Here is a 10,252-nt window from a genome sequence, read left to right on the forward strand (position 1 = left end):
ATGTGGATTTATAGTTGAGGTAGGGCATGTTCTAGACCAACTTTAAATTTCGGTGTAAAATTAAAGTTATCAAGTGTTTTTCTGCTAAATGACAAAAAAATCCAGTAAATTCTTTATGTACAAAATAATAAACTCATTTGCACCTCTTGCATTGCAACATGGCTTGTCCAGGATCAAATTTAGTCCTTTTGTTACCTTGCTCTCCTTAATGACTCAGGCCCCAAAATTGCAAATGCCAAAAGGTGATGTCATGCACATATTTGACACTAGTTTGTTTGTTTATATGGGCAAATTGAAGGTTTAGTGTATTATGGTGTCGGCAACTGCAGAGGTGTAAACTTTTGCTAATTCTGATTGAGGGAACTTTGCGGCCACGGACAATGTACAACGCTTTGTAAAGTAGATTGTCCATGGCCGCATACTTACATTATTCCCTTAACAGCAGCGATAACAGCGTCTCAGATGTAAGTGACATCATGAAGTGGCGCCGGATTCTTCAGTCATCAGGATTGATTGCAGTCGCTTTCCACAGCAGTCGTCCTCATCGGAAAGGAGCCCTTCGGAGTCATCATGTCTGGGTAAGTATTGTCGTGGTAATCAGCATCAATATGCTAACTACCACTGCTTTTGGAGGGTGCACAGTTCCCTGTGACAATTTACACAGACCATAAAAACCTGTTATACTTGCAGACGGATCAGTGTTTAAACCCTCGTGAAGCTAGATGGTCACTATTTTTCTGACGTTTTGACATCATCATTACCTATTGTCCAGGGTCCAAAAATAAGAAGTCGGATGCGTTTTCCCAATCCTTCGATCCTACGGATACAGAATTTCCTGAAGAGACTAGATTAATCTGGGATCCCAATTGCATAATAGCCACCACTCAATCTACAATCATCAATTGTCCACCCAACAAAACCTTTATCCTTCCCAAATTACCTATCAAACTTTTACGTTGGACCCACACCTTTCGGTTCTCCGGTCATGCCGGCATTAAGAAAACTTGGGAACTGCTTGCTAGAAACTACTGGTGGCCTTCTCTTCGGTGATGATGTTAAGAAATTTGCATCCGCATGCTCTACAAATGGAAGCCTGGAGAACAAGTCTAGTTATCAACCCGTAACCTTCGATTATGAGTACCCAGCATGAAATTGACACTTCGGTTTATTGGTCCCTACAAGATTACTGAGATCATTAATCTGGTAGCTATCAGATTACAATTACCATCATCTTTACGAATACCAAGATTTTTTCATGTTTCTCTCTTAAAACTAGTAATTACCAGTCAGTTCACCACTACAGCTAAACCGCCATCTCCAGTATGGGTTCAGGATCAACAGGAGTGCGAGGTGAGACAAATTTTGGATTCTCGCATTTCCACAGTAGACTGGAAGGGCTACGGTCCTGAGGAACGTTCCTGGATCAAAGCCAAAGATGTTCATGCTCCTCAAGTAATTCCATAAAAAAATTCCTGATAAACCTTTTAGAGTGTCCAGTGTCCACCCTTAAGGGAGGGGGTACTGTCACAATTTACCTGTTCCACACTCCTGTGTTGCTGATTTCCTCTCCCTCTATGTAGAACTCAGCACTTCCTGGTTCGGGCGGTCATGTGATCGTGACTGGGAGGTGGCATAGTCTCTGCAGAGTATATAAATCTCACTCTGAGACTATAGCAGAGTCAGAGCAACATGTGTCTCAGCTTGTCTGACTCCTTGTTCGGTTCCTGTGCTCTCGCTCCCCGAGTTGCTATCCTGTTCATTGACTAATTGTGTGCCAGACTCTGGCTCCGTCCTGACACTCCATCTGCCTCCTGATTCTGCTACTGCATTGCCCTCCTGTGTACCAGACTCCAGCTACGTTCTGACTATCCATCTGCCTCCTGACTCTGTACCTCATTTTCTGCCTGTGTACCAGACCCCAGCTTGTTTTGACACTCCATCTATTAACCATTCGTGTACCTATTCAGATTCCGTTTCTCAGATTACTCCCACGTGCTTCTTCCCTCTCCTACTGTATTTAGTATCATGTGTTACTCCTAGTGGCAGGTCAGGGGACCGCGATCTGCGGGTTCTCGGCAGCTAAGTCCATCCCGCCTTGTGGCTGTTCTTGGTGAAAACCAGGGAATCCGTTAGACTTTGCACCCTTTGGCGGCCAGCGCCAATCTAGGTTAACACAAGGAATCCTACCTCTGAAATTGTTACAAACTTCATACAGTCCAGTGGTTTTTTTTTATGCATGTAAATATCATTGTACTAGCACATTAAAAGTACAAAGATGTCACTTGAAATTAAGAAAGTCAAGTTATCCACTAAATCTCATGACTTCTGTAATTGAGCTGCCAACAAGCAAAAATTTAGTAGAGAGAAAGAAAATATTAATAAATTAATTAAGAGAATGGTCTAAAAGTGATAGTTGCCAAGACTTTACAATTACGTTTTTATGGTATATGCATCTTTTACAACACCAACATGCACCAACATGCAACTGAAGATTTCTTTTAAAGATCAGTAAATGCTGTGGAACAGATATAAGAAGGTATCGTCTGATTGATAAAAAATCTTTTAAATATGGCTAGTATACTAGCTACCCGAGCCTAAATTTTCAAGTTATTAAGTTATCAGTGAGTTCGATGCAACTGTCAAACTTTTAAAAATAATAAGCAGCTTAGCAGCAATTCCAACACACCCATAAGGTGGCTGCCCAGTGTCATTTTTATTTTTATATTAAATGTCATCCAAATACATAGAGAGGAAGGCTCCCTGAGTCAAAGTTCTGTCCAGCATACACCAATGAGAAGTCTGACTGGGACCTCAATCCCATAGAATGTCTTTGGGAATCCAATGTTACCAGTCTGTGACGTTTTCATTCAAATCCGTCCAGTGGAAAGCTCAGCACAGGCTCCCAGGGTCAAAATTCTGCCTGGCGTACACCAACAGGAGGTACGACCAGGACTCTAACCCCTATAAAACCTGGTCAGAATCCAACTGGACCACCTCGCGTTGGTTTCATCCCAATCTGTGTAGGGGTGTCCGAATGCGGCTCAGAACAGGCTCCCTGGGTCAAAGTTCTGCCTGGCGTAAACCAACGGGAGGTCTGACCAGGACCCTAAAGCTCCTAAAACCTCGCCAGGATCCTACTGGACCACCTTGAGTTGGTTTCATTCCAAACGGTGCAGGGATGTTTGAATGCATAACCGGACAGACAAACAAACAAACAGACCAATGAATTTTATATGAAAGATAACATATAGGTATTTACATCCAAATCAGTTGAACGGTGTAGGAATTACAACAGTTTCTATATGTGCCTCACACTTTTTAAGGGACCAAAAGTAATGGGAAAATCGACTCAAAAGCTATTTCATGGACATGTGTGGGCTATTCCCTCGTTATTTCATCATCAATTAAGCAGCTAAAAGGTCTGGAGTTGATTCTAGGTGTGACATTTGCATTTGGAATCTGTTGCTGTCGACTCTCAATATGAGATCCAAAGAGCTGTCACTATCAGTGAAGCAAGCCATCATTAGGCTGAAAAATCAAAACAAACCCATCAGAGAGATAGTAAAAACATTAGGTGTGGCCAAATCAACTGTTTGGAACATTCTTAAAAAGAAAGAATGAACTGGAGAGCTCAGCAACACCAAAAGACCCGGAAGGCCACGGAAAACTATTGTGATGGATGACAGAAGAATTTTTTCTCTGGTGAAGAAAAACCCCTTCACAACAGTTGGCCAAATCAAGAACACTCTCCAGGAGGTAGGTGTATATGTGTCAAAGTCAACAATCAAGAGAAGACTTCACAAGAGTGAATATAGAGGGTTCACCACAAGATGTAAACCATTTGTGAGCCACAAAAACAGGAAGATTAGAGTTTGGCAAACAACATCTAAAAAAGCCATTACAGTTCTGGAACAACATCCTATGGACAGATGAGACAAAGATCAACTTGTACCAGAGTGATGGGAAGAGAAGAGTATGGAGAAGGAAAGGAACTGCTCATGATCCAAAACATACCACCTCATCAGTGAAGCATGGTGGTGGTAGTGTCATGGCGTGGGCATGTATGTCTGTCAATGGAACTGGTTCCCTTGTATTTATTGATGATGTGACTACTGACAAAAGCAGCAGGATGAATTCTGAAGTGTTTCGGGCAATATTATCTGCTCATATTCAGTCAAATGCTTCAGAACTCATTTGATGGCGCTTCACAGTCCAGATGGACAAGGACCCGAAGCATACTGCAAAAGCAACCAAAGACTTCTATCAGACGCCGTCCCTGCACCTCCTCCTTAGGCAGGGACGAGCGTCTGTTTCCTGCTGAGCGCCCCGTTGCCAAGCAACAGGGACGCGTCTTCCGGCGGCGTGCTGCGCAGGCGCGCCCATCGCCATAGCCACGGGACGCGCTATTGGACTTCCTGTCGGCGGTCAGCGCGTCTGACCGCCGACCCACTGCCCACCAATGAGGACTGGCCACTTCCTTTATATACTCTGCTCTGACACAATTAGGGTGCCAGAGCAACTAATTTACTAGCCTCCAGCGTTCCAGCTTACATTTATCTTCTGTTACCTGATTTCTCCTGTTACCGACCCAGCCTGCTCTGACCTCGCTTTTGGATCTCCCTTTTGTCCTGCACTTATACTCCGGTTTGACCTCGGCCTGCTGACTCCTCTTTGCCTTCTGATTTGGTACCCTATCTGCCCGCCTGGATCCTGACTCTGCCTGTACGACCATGAATAGCCCACCATCTCGCAAGTAGCTACCTGGGAGGGTCGCGACCTGCACGTCGTTCGCCACAAAGTCCAAACTTCCTAGTGGGGGTCCCTGGTGAATACCGGCGGCGCATTAGACTCTGCGCCTCCTTGTGTAGTTGTGCCAATACTTGCAGGTGCTGCTACCTCCACCGTGACACTTTTTTAAGGCTAACAAGTTGAATGTTATGCAATGGCCAAGTCAATCACCTGACCTGAATCCGATTGAGCATGCATTTCACTTGATAAAGACAAAACTGAAGGGAAAATGCCCCAAGAACAAGCAGCAACTGAAGGCATTTGCAGTAGAGGATGAAACCCAGCGTCTGGTGATGTCTATGCGTTCCAGACTTCAGGCTGCAATTGACTGCAAAGGATTTGCAACAAAGTATTAAATAGTGAAAGTTTGATGTAGGATTGTTTAGTTTGTCCCATTACTTTTGGTCCCTTAAAAAGTGGGAGGCACATATAGAAACCGTTGTACTTCCTACACTGTTCACCTGATTTGGATGTAAATACCCTCAAATTAAAGCTGAAAGTCTGCAGTTAAAGTATATCTTGTTAATTTCATTTCAAATCCATTGTGTTGGTGTATAGAGCCCAAAATATGAGAATTGTGTTGATGTCCCAATATTTATGGACTTGACTGTATAAATATAATTATGGTTTAAGGCTCTTGTTAGATAGATGTGTTACTTTAAAATACCCAAATCAACATGGGGAAATCTGTTTTACATTTTCTAATGCCAATTGCCAATTGTTCCATTATAGGGATGTATAAAATGGAGAAGACTTGGCGTCTCTGCCTTATATGTCTCCCAGATCTATGCCCTTCAGTTCTCCCTCAATAATAGTCTAGTCCATGCTGTCAATTTTTTTTCTGTATCTGTGGATAATAGGATTAATGGTATGTTGAAATATCTGATAAGTTTTAGACATGTTGTCCCATCCCTCTCTTTGCGGTAACAGACTCAACCTGATCTGAGCAAATAACTGCTGCTGAAACCATTTTCAACCTATGCAATTATTATTGTGCATAGTTTCACATCCACATTAAGGAGCGAAGTTTGTCTGTAGCCACTTCATTGAGATGGGTCTCTCCTTGACTTGGGTACAACCATAACATGTGTTTTTAACGCATAATCACCGTTTGTATTCATGTTTTCATTTATTTTGTCTCCTTTTGTAAAATTCTATTGAGAATCCATCAGGTCCTTGATTCTTACCGGGGAGGGTAGACTTAATGACATCTTGCAGTTCCTGCAGGGCAAAGGGGGCATCCAATGCCGCTGTAGCTTACTGTAATAGATATGGAAGTGAATAATGTTTTATAAATAATTTAAGGAGGCTCTGTTAGTCTTGCTGTCTGAGTCAAAAGCAGCTTCCTAAATTCAGATCTTTATTGGTTAAGCTGTATTAAAATCATAGCATCTAGAATGTCTTTGTGTTTTGCTTCTAATTCTGCTATGTGAGCTAGTGAATTTTTTGTTTGCTGCACCCTGTTCCTCTTAATGTGATAAATGTAGGATGAAAACTCTTCGAAGAACACATTTCAGTGGATCCAAGTACTCTGTGGGATTGTTAGCTACAAAGCCAACTGTAGTCTGATTTCATTGTAATTTACAGTCTGGCTCTGAAGGTCCACCAAATAGGACTAGTCATCAGGAGACCTTCTTTAATTTTTAGCATGCCAGTACGCAGGCAATACAACTACAACTAAAGTCATAATCAAATTAATGATCAGTCAATGTGCCATGGAGTAGTATAATCCATTGCCAAATTCTAATTGTAGGGTGAGCAGAAGCAGCCCCTGCAATTCACTAGATTGAAAATTTTAAGCTGTCCGTCACAACAATTGCATGCACTGACATTGCTGCAAAAAATGAAGGGACTGATTCATGTTCGGACGTACGTCTATTTGCATAGTCTATCTTGAAATAGTTCTGCGCATACTCAGAAATGGCCCTTGCTGCAATTTATGTCTGAACGCAAGTGACACTTATGACTGCCTACGACTTGAGAGGCGGCACGATGGGGGAGGGAAAGGACTGACTAACTTAGGAACTGTACGACGTAGATGTGGCCGATTCAAGTTTTGGGATTCTCGTCAGTACATTTGGTTTCAGACATATCATTTGCACCTGCTATAGGTCAGATATATATGCCAACTGATAGTGATGACTGGCATGGCATAGTCTTTGATTTAAGAAAGTATACATATGCGTGCCAATAGCTAGCATATTGGCATACACAGTGGTCCAGCGGAGGCGAGGACATTGGGTTCAAGACCCCATCTGAGCTAGATTGTGGGGGGCAGAAAGTGAATGAGCAGAACAAGAGCATCCTATTGGTTTGAGCAGTCACAATCTTCCTAGACTTCCAACCGTGATAATGCGACTGTGCACCCAAGGGGAGGTCCATGCAGTCATACCCCTCTAAGCTTTGCGTGTCACACCAGCTTTTGCCAAGGCTGCATGTTCCGTCTGGTGGGGCCAAGCAGTGGCCACATCAGGTGCCAGAGGTTGTTTTCGGTTGTCCTGTGCTACAAACTTTAGTGCCCTAAGCCAAACCTCATACAATAGCTTCCCCATTTCACATAGAACATTCAGCAGACTTCCTGTGACAGAGAATTCCAATATACCTGCACTTGGTTAATTTACCAGTTTCACACTTCAATTAAACTCCTGTCAGTTACTTTGCCTTGATCACTTAGCACATTTTACTTTTCTGCTAAAAAAAAATGATTGACAAATGCATTGTTGCAGAGTAAAGTTACCTTTAAGTCTATACACGCTTAGGTACAAGCCTAATGCTAAATCTGAGCCTAAGTAAAACAATACCAATTTTTTGTCACTGGAAGTTTACAATACTTTACTTAATTTCCTAGAAGTCATGGTCGTATACGAAACGTTATGAGGAAATTGCAATAAGCTAAAAAGCCACAAGGGAAAGATGACTTCATAAAAGCAGATAAGTTATTCACATGCCTTATGTTTAGTGGCATAATTCCAAGCAACACAGACCTGGGTTTGAATTAGAGATGAGCGGGTCCGGACTTGGCAAATCAGAACCCCCCTGAACAGTGCCGATCCGAGCCCGGATCCGAGCACTGTTCGGGTATTCCCGCCGATCACAAAACTCAGAACGAGGCAAAACCTCGTCATCCCGCCGTCGGATCTCGCAAGATCTCCTGTTGCTTAGCATTCCCTGATATGGGAATGTAGAAAGCGCTTCAGGTCAACTACTGTAAGTTCCTCTTTATTGGTCAACATTTCTTTGCATGTACCTGGCTTAATGATGTTTAATAATTTCTGTCTCAGGATAAATTTCTTTCAGCCCATAACCAATTTGTTTATGGATATTGTTGCACCTAATGTTTGAGTCTGCATTTTTTTCTGTCCACTGTGTATTTTAAACTCTCAGCGGGGCAGATGCTGCTACATCTGTGAACATTAGTAGACATCAGTTGGTGCTGGCTGTATATGATGTGTGCTTGATAATACAGGTGTGTCCATGTTATTAATCCCTAAATTGTTTACAGTGGGATTTATTTTACTTTCTTCTATCAGAACCTTGACTTTATTATATAAATCAAGCAGATAGGACATAGGATACACAGTTGTTCACTCTGCATGCATTTCACAATGTAATCAAACAGTTCTGGTCCAGGATGTCTAGCGAAACACCAGTGTTAGCCCTTATTTTTTATTATTTCCAACCTGAAGCAATTTTGATATGTGCAAATTGTGTTTATTGTCATAGCGGCTCACTTCCTCCTACTGCAGGAAAAACATGAATTGACAGTGATATAATTAACCAGAAATCCATATATTCTATATGCATAACTAATGTGTATGAACCAGATCCTGTAAATATCTATTAATCTGTGTTACAGTTAATGTTATAGCTATTTATGATTAGCTTTCATGTTCCAGTTTTACAGCCCTCTGCTACAATGGTAGTATCCATAAAGTATGTGTTCCATATTTTACTGGCCATGCCCCTGTGTGCATATTTGTACAGATTATTTGCGTTACCTAGGAGACTGCAAGCAAGGCACTGATCCTGCCGTATAAGTCCAGTGGTACTGCTGTTTAAGTCCACTGATCCTGCCGTATAAGTCCAGTGGTACTGCTATATAAGTTCACTGATCCTGCCACGTGTTGGGCCACGTGTTTGTGCCGCCCACTTGTGTCGCTTAGCTTAGTCATCCAGCTACCTCTGTGCAACCTTTTGGCCTAAAAACAATATTATGAGGTGTGAGGTGTTCAGAATAGACTGGAAATGAGTGGAAATGAATGTGATTGAGGTTAATAATAGCGTAGGAGTGAAAATAAAACCCAAAAATCTGGATTTTAGCAGTTTTTATGCTTTTTTTAAAAAAAAAAATCAGAACCCAAAATCAGAACCAAAACCTTGAGGGGGGTGTTTTGGCAAAACCCATTAGAACCCAAAACATGAAGGTAATCAGAACCCAAAACCCAAAAAGTGGCCGGTGCACATCCCTAGTTTGAATCGCTACAGATCCTTATATTCATGGTCCTGTCTATTTCAGTGTTCCTCAATAAATAGCAACTGAAAAATGCACTCTGGCGAATGAAACATGGCAACCAGTTCTTCATTGCGTCAACCACGAAACCATTAAAACTGGCTTCTGCTATATATATATATATATATATATATATATATATAGTTAACTTGCAGAGATTCATCATGCTATCCTATTTCTACACCCAGAGCTGCAGTTACAAATTCAGTGGAAAGGAGGCACAGGCTAGTTTATTATGTATGAATTTGCTACAATTTCACATACTATGTGTTATGGTGTATGCGCTAGTAAACTGTGTGTGATGGTATTGCAACCTCTTGACATTAAACTTTTTTTCCTATTACTACTCAAACAACCTATTGATTCTCAAACCAAAATTGCTATGTGACTGGATCATATAGCCCCACTAAGCACTTTTCCATTGTAATCTGGCTGGATCAATAAACAATCTGTGGCACTTCACCTCATGTATCAAACTTTTTAAATGTTCTTATAGATCAAGGGCTCCCCTTATCTTTCTCTGTCTGTCTGTTATTACATAGTCTGGTTTTATCATTGTGTTTGTTCCCAATTGTAAAGCTCTGTTGAGAGTATGTTGGCGCTATATATACTAAAATAATAATAATATAATATGTGAAGGGTCACAGGCTGGTATACTATGCGCGAAGGGAGATGCTTCTATAGTGCATATGTTATAATATGTTGACATACAGCCTAAATTTAAATACTACCATTGAGTAGTATATGCTATGGTAATATGCTATGTTTTTTGAGATATTGTGTGTAACCCTACCCCTAATCTTCGTAGACCACTTGCACTTATCAGGAGGTGCCCAATACGCTGCCTACTCAATGTGATTCTGTTTAATCAATGTGACTGAATTAAATAAATACTGAACTGTATTTTAGCTCAACATATATTATTAGAATTCATCAAAACCCACATGGATTTGA

This window comes from Mixophyes fleayi, chromosome 6 (assembly GCF_038048845.1).
Source record: "Mixophyes fleayi isolate aMixFle1 chromosome 6, aMixFle1.hap1, whole genome shotgun sequence".
NCBI lineage: Eukaryota > Metazoa > Chordata > Amphibia > Anura > Limnodynastidae > Mixophyes > Mixophyes fleayi.